Source organism: Schistocerca serialis, chromosome 7, assembly GCF_023864345.2.
Source record: "Schistocerca serialis cubense isolate TAMUIC-IGC-003099 chromosome 7, iqSchSeri2.2, whole genome shotgun sequence".
Classification (NCBI taxonomy): Eukaryota; Metazoa; Arthropoda; class Insecta; order Orthoptera; family Acrididae; genus Schistocerca; species Schistocerca serialis.
The window spans coordinates 313,646,411-313,658,546 of record NC_064644.1 but is presented as its reverse complement, the minus strand read 5'-3'; the positions used below and the strand labels follow the sequence as shown (position 1 = coordinate 313,658,546).

The 12,136-nt window shown below is 36.8% G+C and overlaps 1 protein-coding gene across 1 annotated transcript in view; it reads left to right on the top strand.

Annotated features, from left to right (window-relative positions):
* LOC126412130 (stromal interaction molecule homolog) overlaps positions 1-12,136 on the top strand; it is a 134,823-nt gene that overhangs the window by 110,271 nt on the left and 12,416 nt on the right. The window lies entirely within an intron of this gene.

Sequence of the window (12,136 nt, the reverse complement as noted above, 5' to 3'; positions counted from 1 at the left end):
GTGTGATGTTCAGAATCATATATCTTTCTTCTTGTATGTCAGTGTCATTGGAGGCTAATAATGGTATGGATATATAATGTGAGAGACTAATAAAAAAAATTCTATATCTTGAGTAAAGCTTTAGCATTTTCTTTCTCTGGGGTATTGGATAGGTAAGACAAGACCCAGCCAGACAATTGAGTTCTATCAACAAGACTTAATTATGTTGTCTTATCTTTAGTGGCCCTAGTGGATAAATAGAGGTTTCTATTAACTGATGTTACATACATACATTTCCAGAGGTCACAGGCTCTGCAGACAGGGTGTATACGACCTGGTAGATCCGGGAAAAACCTGGGAATTTTTTCATCCGGGAGAAAACCGGAATTTTTTAGAATTCCATGAATTTTTCATTGTTCTTGTTTTCAATTTTTGTGACTTTGACTGGTAAGAACCAGTACTCAAACAAAGGATATTACTACATCTCACTACTGCAAAATAATACTGCAGCAATAAAACATGAACAAGAGAAAGAAAAAAAAAAAAAACGAGAATCAAGTTGCAAAGGAAATGCACCATATACAACAACAAAACACTGCTCATTCAAGTGTCTGCCAACAGTAAAATGTGTCAAAGGCTTTAGGAAGACTATGCAATGCTTCATAACAACAAAGTGTCTCTGATGAGCATGACATCACAACTGCTTACATTAGATTTGTTCGAGCAGTTGTGAGTGAGCTCATGCGCATGCCCAGTTGTGGCAGCTGAGTCATGTATGAGTAATACCTTGTCCTGCTTCTGGCTACAGAAGTGTGGCAGTTAGCTGTATAAGCAATAGCAGCAAGCAGCCAAATGCTACCCGGAAAAATTTTACTGGCTCGCCTAAGCCGCCAGATTCACGCATGCGCAACAGGCTCGAATCTAAGGGTCGGGGATCAAACTGGGGTGGCAATTTCAGAGGGGGATTCATACTCCTGAGGAAAAAGACCTTGTTTCACAAAGCGCCGAGCATCCTGCGCATGTTGGTCTATCAATTACTCATATGATTTTGAAATGCATCCCTGCTGGTTTTTGAACAAATTCTAAATTGATTTCTGAATGAATCATAAGTTGATCTTTTTATGCGTGCATAGTGTATATGATGTCTCTGCCAGGGGAATCCCCATCGCATCTAGGAATAAACTTTCCTGCAGACAAAAGGGGACGGGGCTATACAAGCTGACTGGAATAAAGCCAAAAGGGTGAATGCCTATCACTGTTTATGTGGTTGACTGGGTTTGGGAATGATCAGCGTTGTTACAATTACTAGCAAAATCCATAGATTCAGACTACCAGAGTGGAAATAAATGACTAACAGGAATAACAGATAAGAAAGATTACATATTATATTCTCAGTGTATCCAAGAAAATGAAATTTTGACAGAAAATTTTTGACGAGACTGCTACACTAGTAAGAGCCAGTTGTACAGGCCCCAGCTACCAGCTGCTTAATTTCTATTCCGGGAGTAGCGCAGAAAATGTGTTGTACGAACACATAATAATGCCTAACCGGAGAATAAACGCAAGATAACTAAACCAGTGATTGTGTCCGGGTTAGTGAAGTTACTGGAGAATAAATTTTGACACTGGCAGGAATTGTTACAGAATTAGTGATGAGAAGATTGATTGTTAGAACGAGGAAGGAGAAGAATCCTCACACAAATTATGGAAGAATATGATGATTCCAAATTTATATAAAAATTTCATACTACTGCTTTTCAATCTCACGCTTCAGAAGCTGGAGCGTATGAATGAAATGTGAAACTATTTCCTAACATAAAACTTTTTGCTTGTAGTAGGCCTTATAGCCATTTGATATTGGTACTTCATGAATTATATTCTGTCTTGTTATAAAAATGACCATTTGTGCCAAAACAGCCTAGTTTATTTGGTGTATGTTACAATTGCTGCAATATTAGGCAGGCCTATTTCGTTTTATCTAGCAGACAATTACAAAATACGCGTAATCTGGTCGATCAACCACAACAGTCTCGGCTACTATTTGTATTAAGAGCTTTTTCTGTTATGATATCTTCACGAGTTATCAGCCAAGTGGCATCGTCTTCTAGTCACAACATTTCAGTGGACTGCGTATCCATCATCTTCAGGCAAAGATGATGGATACGCCTGAAGATGATGGATACGCAATCCATTGAAATGTTGCGACTAGAAGACAACGCCACTTGGCTGATAACCCGTGAAGATTTCGTAGCTGAAATACGCGGAGAAAGCCTGCAATCGCATATAGCTTTTCAGTATTAGACAGTGTCATTTTGTTTTTTCATGTAGCAAAACATTTGACAAACTTTGATGAGCTAATAGATCCTTTTCCAGAAAGGAAAACACACCACGTAAAGCTGTAGCAAGATTATGTATATCTACCTCAAACACTCGAGGGGGAGGGAGGTGCCACTATCTAGTATTGCCCTGGTTTGGAAATATCGTAGGTCCAGGGCTGATGCACGGAGCAGTCTGAGTTGTATTGGGGAGGTGGGTAGTCTCCACACGACCCGTGTTTACATTTAGTGATTGTGATGTGTCCTTGTCGTTTATAGCTCTTACTTCAAATGAAAACAAAACAGATTTCTGGGGCTGGGAGCTATCAAGTGAATTAAAATACATTCACCTAATTACAGAAGGCTAAAATTTGTTATTAGTTTCAGATTTTATTTTATTTCCACCTTTTTGGCAGTCAAGCATTAATCGCCTTGCAGAACAATGAAGTTATTTTTGTCGATTTGCTAAAGAAATTTGTCTTTTATTAATCTTTTCCATTGAGGCAGTCAATTTATTTGAAACAACGTGTTTAATTCCACACCATTGCCTACTTTCAACTGTTCACTACATTTCAAGTGCATGTTTTCATCTACTAGCGCGTATGGCTTTATGCCATAGTAAAGAACCAAACAGGATATTATACAGTACTGGTACACCAAGAAAATTTACATCCGAATTTGGACATGAATGTGCACTTTAATCTGAATTATGCATTTTGTGTGGTTCACGAAATTCCGATGCTCTTGGAGTATTCTCTAATGTCTTGTTTCTTTTATGACATAATTTAAGATCTTTTAACATTTTACACGTAAGGGCTTTCTGCGTCATCTTAGCTGCGTTAGTGCAGTGACGCCTGTTATATGGCACTCTCTGGCAGAGCGTTTGACTCTAATTTTAAAATCAACTCTTTGAGGACGACCGTTTAGAATAATTTTGAACCCAGAAGATCGGACATTTATGTCGCTGTTAAAAATTTTAATGGCACATTTGTGTGATGTATCTTAAAGTGTAAGACTCACAAAAAAGATCAACATTATATGTGAAAAGCTTAGATTCTCTTGCAGCTTATTAATCTTTGAGACCAATATTATATGTGAAAGCTTTACTTTTCTTGTAGCAACACTATGGATATTAATTTAAACCAGCACCTTTTCCTATTTGTATGTTCTAACTACTTAACAGTGATGTTGCTATTGGCTGACTTACATCATGTGTCCTACGCTCTGAATATCCGCTGTCATCGGCTGGCGAGATCAAGTGCCTTGAGCTATGACTGGCTTACAAAAGCGCATTGCAATCTCGATTTCAATGCTTCACAAATTAATATGTGGTGTTTGGTGGATTTCAAATTTATACTTTTATAATACGAAAATATGCAGTGTATATGTTGCTGCACATCAGACATCTTTCCTGTTTTTTTTTTTCCATGAGTTTCGTTTTCTAAAGTGCTGGGAAATTCTACACCGGTGTATAAAACCATAACCATTCAGGGGATTGATAAGTTTTACAGTCCTGAGGAATAGTATACTGTCACTTAAGACGGAGAAAGTATATTTTTAACCGGGAAATGCGAGAATTTTTTTTCCTTGTCTGCGTGTACACCCAGTGCAGACAACGCACTGCTTCCACAAACTGCCTCCATTCCTTTCTGTTTTGTGCTCGTTTCTTCCAGGGGTCTTGAAGTCTGAGGGCTGTCAGGTTATTCACTAGATCATTCATCCAGTACTGCCTAGGTTGTCCTGTAGGGCATTCAGTGTGTGATTTCCCCTTAGGTGCTTTCTTCATCTGTCTGTTGTCTGGTGTATGGGCTCCATGGCCTGCCCACTTGATTCTCCTGCTCTTCAGCTTCTGTCATAGTGGGTGTTGTTGTATCAAGAGGTAGATATCTCATTCCTCCTCCTTTATCTAAGATTGGTCCCCATATCATTCTCATTACTCTTCTTTTAAATATAAATAGTTTTTCCTTTTCTTGTTTATTCATGCTCAATGTTTCTTAATTGTACATGACTGCTGGGCATATCACAGTGTTATATATTCTCATCTTAATATTTGCTGATACTGATTTTGAGCTGAATGTGTGCCTGAGTATTACATGCATTTCATTTCCACTGCATTTCCTTCCTCGTATTGAGACCTATCTCAGTCTCAAATGTTTCATTGTGACCTCAGAAACACAGTGCTACCCTTGACCCATCCTTACAAGTTTGCACCATTCTCACTAGGTTCTCAGCAATTCTGGAGACACAAAGTGCATTGTATAGGCTATTCCTGCAGATGCCTCCATATGCACGTTGAAAATTGACAAACAGGCTGTAGATATCTTTATCATATTCACATTGTTTTTCATACATTGTCTTATGGCAAGAATGTGATATTGTCAATCAGTTTAATTGAAAGCCAGCTTGATATTCCTGCATTTTGTCCTCTATGAATAGTTGTAATTTTCTGAGGATAGTGATAGACAGTACATAGTTGGTTACATTCGACAAGCTGATGCCTCCGTAGTTACCACATTCCATATTGCTTTCCTCCTTGTATATTAGACGTATTATGGCCAATTTCCATTCTTTTGGCAGTGTTTCATTCTTCCATAAGAGCTAGATCAGTTTATATGTCTCTAGGTGCAAGCTCTCCCCTCCCTCTTGGATTAATTCTGCTGCTGTTCTGTTCTCTCATGGGGGTCTTGTTGTTTCTGAGTCTTTTAATAGCAATCTTCAAATCTTCTTCAGTCACTTCTCTGTTTTTCTTCATCTTTTGCTTTCCTCCATGATGTCTGCAGGTAGCATCTCATCTTGGTCTGGGTGATTCAAAAGTACTGAGAAGCATTGTCTCCTTATTCCTACAGTTCTTACCTTGTTGTTCATCAAGCTGCCATTCTTATCTCTAATGAAAAACTTTGGGCTCTGAAATACATTTTCCGATTTTTGATGCACTGGAAATGTTGCCTTGAATTCTTGTTGTAGCACTCTGCCTCAACATGTTCTAATAAACTGGTTAATTATATTCTCTTCCGTGTTCTCAGGATTTGCATTATCTACTGTCTGATGTTGAGATGATGTTCCCTTTTCTGCTTATTCTCCCTGTTAGCCAGCCAGTTCTCACTCATCTTCCTTCTCTTTTCTGTAGCTTTCTTGCATATCTTGTTGAATTGTTTTGACTTCATCATTCTCTTCTTTCTTCCTAACTGATGTTAGAGGTTACATTCCACATAACTGCCCTAAGCCATGTTCTTATGTCAGCAAATTTGTGTACTGATTGTCAGTCATACCAGATTTCCACTGTCCCAATAAATGAAGAAGAGAGAGAAGAGGAGAGCTGGATGGAGGAAAACAAAATCCTAGTGACTCATAAGACCTAATGTGGCTGCTGTTGCATCTCCATTATCACCAGTCCCATTAAATACATTTAGTGAACAGAGTGTAAGTGGATAACATTTCTATATTAAACAGGGAGTCTTCGTAACATCTTTGTTACAGAAAGTTATCCTCAGGAATATGACCTAAGAAATGTTGAAAGTTATTTTTCAGCAAGTTCTACTGATCTTGCTTTCTGTGTGCGACTACTGGTTGTAGTGTGAATATTACTGTTTGTAGAAGGAATTGTGCAGCACTTTCATTTACTTTAGCAGGGAGAATACACCAACTTCCAGCTTTCAGTAGTCTAGCCTCTCAGTAATCTGACCCACACCTGAAATGGTGCACAACAATGAATTATTGTGCACAGCAAAGTTGTTAGTGAACAACAGTGTCGAACAATGCTATACATTTTGGCTTTCTTTACAGTTCAGTATCATGTCTTCTAAAAGGAAACATTATGCTAGACCTCAAGCAGGTCTTTGGGTGTAGTAAAGTATATGCTCTATGTTTTTAAAATAAAATTCAGAAACTCTCAATAATCTGGCACTTCCACTAATTTGGCACCCATATGTGTAAGGAATGACTGCATTAACGAGCGTCTGTTATAGTTACATTCCGTAGCAGTAACTGCATTTGGGTGACTATCAGGCTCAAGCTGTAAAATTATAGTAGGTTTGTTTTGCCACTGCAGTGATCCTTACTCCTTTATCTTTATCTTTTTTGACTTTTAGGTTGCAAAGGAAAACCAGCCTCCAGCCTTTGTGGCTCCTCTTGCTCAAATCTACCTACTCCATCAATGTACATTGAGTGTCTTCCTTGTTCTTGCATAGTGCTGTTAATAGATCTTCTCCAGCTTGCATGATCTCTCCACAAAAAGCATCATTATTGACGAGATCAAGATACTTTCCCAAACATTCCTGAATTTCTAAAGGCAGGCTCTTTATGTATTGTAATGTGCAGCCTTGTGGGATGGAGATGGGGGGAGGGGGGGGGTGCTTCATGACATTTAAAGAGTCACCAGATGCTGGAATTGGGTCATTACTAAGGATGCTCTCATCCAGTGCAGAGCTGAATTTCTCTGTGTTGCTTTCTTAAAATTATACTTCCTTCAAAATTAAACTGTCTGTGACTGGATTGCAGAATATATCTAGCACATAATGGGACAGTGTTGCATCCAAGGACATGCCAGTCTCACTGATAACTGAGCTATTTGTTTACTCACAAAGATGAGATCGTGATTAAAACCATACCACCATCATGCACCGTTGAATGATACTGGAGGTTTATCATCGTGTAGTAGATTGAAGTCACATGAATCTGCCTATACTGCCACAGCTTCTCTACTTCTGTCAGTATTTGCCAGTTTTGACTTTGAAAATGATCATTGTTTGTTAACAGTTTTAATCATTAAATTGCTTCTGGAGTGCTAATGTTCAGTTCATTACTGAATTTCTAAACCAGATACTTGTGCAGTGGTGCCACAAGCAAGAATCAGCTTCTTCGTCCCCTTGTATTGACTGTAATTATTTTGTGCTGTGGCCATTTGTCCCACTTTGTACTAAACAGTTATGTAACATGATGGAGCAGGCAGGATTTCATGGAGCATTAAAAAAGGGAAAGGCTGAGTAACGGTATAAAGGCGGTACATGAGAGGTGTCAAAGTCAGTGTAGGACCTAAGAACTCAAAGGTACATCTGTCATGGGGTAATTCCATGTAGAATCAACACAGTGATTTTACTCGCTATCTCAATCTTCAATGAAACTTGGTAGAAAGGTAGCAGACATGTAGATTAAGAAAAATACCGAATTTTATTAAAATGTGTTGATCCATTTAGAAAATAATTGTCTGAAATCACCAAAAAACATTACACTGCCATAATTTCAAATTGGTGTAGCAACTCCCCTAATTAAGCTAAAATGATGAGAGAAGTGTCATTTTACAGCATTTTCCATGAACTTGCCTATAATATACAACACAATATGAGTTCAAGATGAATTTTGTTTCTCTAAAAGTGCATCTTCAAAAAATTTCAAAAAATTGTGTATAATACTTCACATTATTTTTAACTAATTATTGTTAACTAATTCCCTAAGTATGAAAGTTGGACTGTCATGGGTTCACACGTATATAAAATTTCAAAAATTCACATTTCACTAAAAAAATTAAACTTTTGTAAAATTTATAGATTTAAGCAGAAATATAAATAATTTCATTCTTAATATACCTTTGTACACATTCAAATTTAATTTTAATACACACGTTCCAAATGTCACTAGTAAAACCTGATTTAAACAGTCTGTGTTTTAAAATTGAACTTCTTCTTAAATGTTTCTTATGTTTTTACAGTTTCATCCTCAGGAATCTGATACAGTCTTCCCGTTTGTCTTACTGGGTTTACCTTACAAAGAATATTATTTGTAGATAACCACAGTTTTGTAGGATATGCCTAAGACATTGATGGGCCAGCTGGGTGAAGGAAAGTAACTTTATCGAGATCTTTGTCTTTTGTTAATATACAAGCTAACCACCATTTCTTGTCGTAGACAGCAATAACATGGCCATGAATTTTGGTAAACATTTTTGGAAAGCAGTGATCAATTAATTGTTATATTTTGACTAAAGTTCAGTCTTGATCACATCATGTATAACCTATATTATTAAAACATACATGATGTGACCAAGACTGAACTTTAGTCAAAATATGGCCATGAATGATAAATGACGTTCAAAGACAGTCTTTCTGGAGATTTTTTATTTATGTGATACAATCATTACAAAAGCATGCAACTTCTGTGGCCCTTTTATGGAAACAGATTGACTAAAGAGCTTTTCCAAAAATGTCTCTGTTTGAGTGTGCTCTTCTTGGGTTGAAAATTGAAAATGTACAGGTGTAATGTTTTTAACTGCCCAATCAACAAGTTGTTGCAGAGTAAAATTTGCTTGTCAGATAACCTCTGCAGACTTGCTTTCGTTGCTTATCTCTTAACAGTCCCACCGACACCATCACAAGGTCCTTTTCCATGATCAAAAAAAAAAAAAAAATATGTCATTCTGTTTCTATGTCAAAATCTTCTTTGTGAAACCATAAGTTCGCAAAATTCTTGTACTGGGCTGCACTGCCATCCAAACAGTAGTATATCTTCTGCATATCTGAAATTTTGTTTTTAAAAACTGAATTAGCTTTTTTTGAAAACTGTAGACTGCTATAATATTATGCCCTAGACAGTTAAAAATTATGACATAACTCAATTGCTCTGTTTTGTTGTCTCCTTTGTAATAGTCTACAAAGGGGTGCAATGTTGCACGATCACTTGACCAATGATAACCCTGGGCCTCATCTTATATCTCAAAAGTGTAATTCTTGGAGAAATCAGATATAACAACACATTTGCCCTTGTTCAAGTTTTCCTTGATTCCATGTAGAAAAGAGCTTTGCTGCTTTGCTAGAAAATCATGGAATACTACTGTATGTAGTTTTTCAGAAAATATTTCAGTGAACTTTGATGAGGTGTTCTGCATGATTTCTAAGTTGCGTCTGTCTACTGAGAACCACTATTGAAAAGTGATATTTTCAACCACATTATCATCAAATGCACTTTTTTTGTTCTTTTTATTGAGTCACTTCATGGGCAAGAACTACAGTTTCCCATGATGCAGTGGAATGATACTGGGTTGCACAGCATTTTTGCCAGTAATTATAAGAGGCCAATTCCCCATTGGTTAAGATACCAAGTGTAGTGTTTTCTGTCATTAGTTTGATGTTTTTATGTGTAGTGCAAACACATACTGTGTGTGTTCCACTATAACCAGCTAAAATGCAGTGTTTTGGGCACAGTTCTGCAAATTTAGAAAACCCAATCTTCATTGTTGGTAATTTAGCTTTGAAACTTTTGTAGGCTGCTTTAAAATTGTACAAAATGAGTATTTTCGATATTATTGTTCTATCACCATCTTCGCCCATTCATAATTACATAGTCTTTCTTCCCTGGCTTTACTCTGTGTATTTTTTTTTTCATTCCCATAAAAATAATTATGCACTGTTTGCACAACTTCTTGTGACAAAGTGTTTCCCAGTTTTTGATCAGGACTTTCAAATATATCTCAGTATGTGCAGTGGGGTTCCAGTTGCCTAATACTGCAGTCTCTCTCTCTCTCTCTCTCTCTCTCTCTCTCTCTCTCTCTCTCTGTGTGTGTGTGTGTGTGTGTGTGTGTGTGTGTGTGTTGTTGACGAAGGCCTTAATGGCCAAGAGCTATAATTGTGAGAGTCTTTTTGTTGTGCCTATCTGCGACTCCACATCTCCGCCATATGGTGAGTAGCAACTTTCCTTCTCATAATATTATTAATATCCCTCTTTCCTTCAAAAGCTTTTTGCCTGGTGTACCGTGTAGTGGGGAGCATTGAATTTATGCATTATCTTCCTAGTACTCCCAAGATTCAGGCAAACAACTTAGTAGCATTACTTTCTTTTTCCTACTACCTGAACAAAAACTAGCTTTCAGGTTACCTATTACAGACTTTTTCAATGACACATTCATTTTCTGAGGACTCCTATGCATTAGCAAACAATTTTTTTTTTCCACCTACACTCTGTCAAGAAGCATGGGACTTCATTTACAATCAACTCAGTGGTTTTTCATTTTTTGGTGGAATATAGCTTCGTCTGAAGTTTTATAATATGTACAGGGGACCCTCCTAATTCCTGAAGAGATGTATTTAGTGTCTCCAGAACAGCTAAAGGTGAAACTAGTTTCATTAACATGCGAAGATTTTCTTGAATATTTTTCAGTGCACCAATCCGCTTCATACAACTATTCAATTTTTTATATCTTTGGGATATCAGGAAACATAACACAGGTCCATTAAGGCACATTTCTTACTCTCTTTATGTTTTTCACAAATGATTTTTTTAAAAAGCATTGGAACATTGTCATGTCCAATATCTTTCTTCCTGAGCCATTGTATAATACCACCTGCAATTAAAATTTGTAAATGTTTCTGTACAGAAAACTAAGAAAATTACTGAAATAATGAGGAATGACGTAAATAATAATTTTGTTCACTAACCAACACCTTACAAAATATTAATGAATCTCGTATCACCACATTAACCACCAACATCATTTGCATCCAACTGTCACTATATCACCATGAAGCTTATAGGTTTAAAGCAACTGAATCATAGCTGCTCCATATTCACAGCTACAGGTTGCTAGACCCTGAACTGGCATAGCAGGGCCTGGGCAGTTACAATAATAGCAGTTAGCTATTTATGATTGTTGGAATCAACAATTGGAATTTCTATCCCAGTTTGTTCTTTGTACATATAGTCATTCATCCCCATTAGGGTCTGAGGAAGGCAACGGCAAACCCTCTCCATTAAGACCTTGCGGGCGGGTGCGGGTCTCTTGCGTTGTTCACCTACACTCTGTCAAGAAGCACGGGACTTCATTTACAATCAAATCTTAATAATTACAGTTACAATTTACAATTGTATTAAAAAACTTAGTTTTAGTACTTCTGATAAAATAATCACTGATCACAGTCACTAGTGATGTTTTAAACATATTAAAAATAATTTATGAAAAAGTGTAAATTTATTTACTGGCAAATAACTATATCTCCACTTAACTCTACAAATTTTACAAAAATGTTATGAAAAAGATAGTTGCTACTTACCATACAGTGGAGATGGAGATACTGAGTCACGGATAGACACAACAATAAAGACTGTCACGCAATAAGATTTCGGCCAATAAGGCCTTTGTCAAAAACACACACACGCATTAATGATCAAGAGTGTGCACAAGAGTTTCTTTTGATCTCTGCTTTAAATTACTAAACTCTTTGTTCAAAGATTATTTTAATTAATAAATCTAGAGCAGGATCCACAATCTCCTTGTGGTAATAAAAGGTGTATAATCAAAGCTGTTAATGATGAACATTTAAAAAACACCTCACTGACCAAATTCCTAATGCATGTCAGACATGGAACAAACAAAAAAAAAAAAAAGTTAAATTGCACTTCACATTAATATTAAACTAACTTGCACTCATGGTCATTACTTTATGGATACTGTTTCTGTGCCGTGCAATAATGGGATATGTGGAATTCTTCACAGTATCTAGTTTATGGTCTGTACTTTTATGGAAAAAAGGAAAGAAAGAAGAGTAGAGTTTAACACCTCATTGACAACAAGATGATGCAATATGGAAGACAAACATGGGTTGAACAAAGACATAGGAGAAAATTGGCCAAGTCTTTTTTAAGGAACCATATTACTATTCACTTTAAGCAGTTTAGTATAATTACAGCAAATGTAAACATGGAATAAGAATTTTGACCACACTCCGTTGGGATTGCGAACAGTGATAGGATTATGGATCCACATTCAGGAGCAGTTGATATTCCACCCTCTAGTAAGTTTTCATTTTTCACTCAGTGACTTAAGCCAAATGCCAATGTGATTTCTTTATGAAAAGATA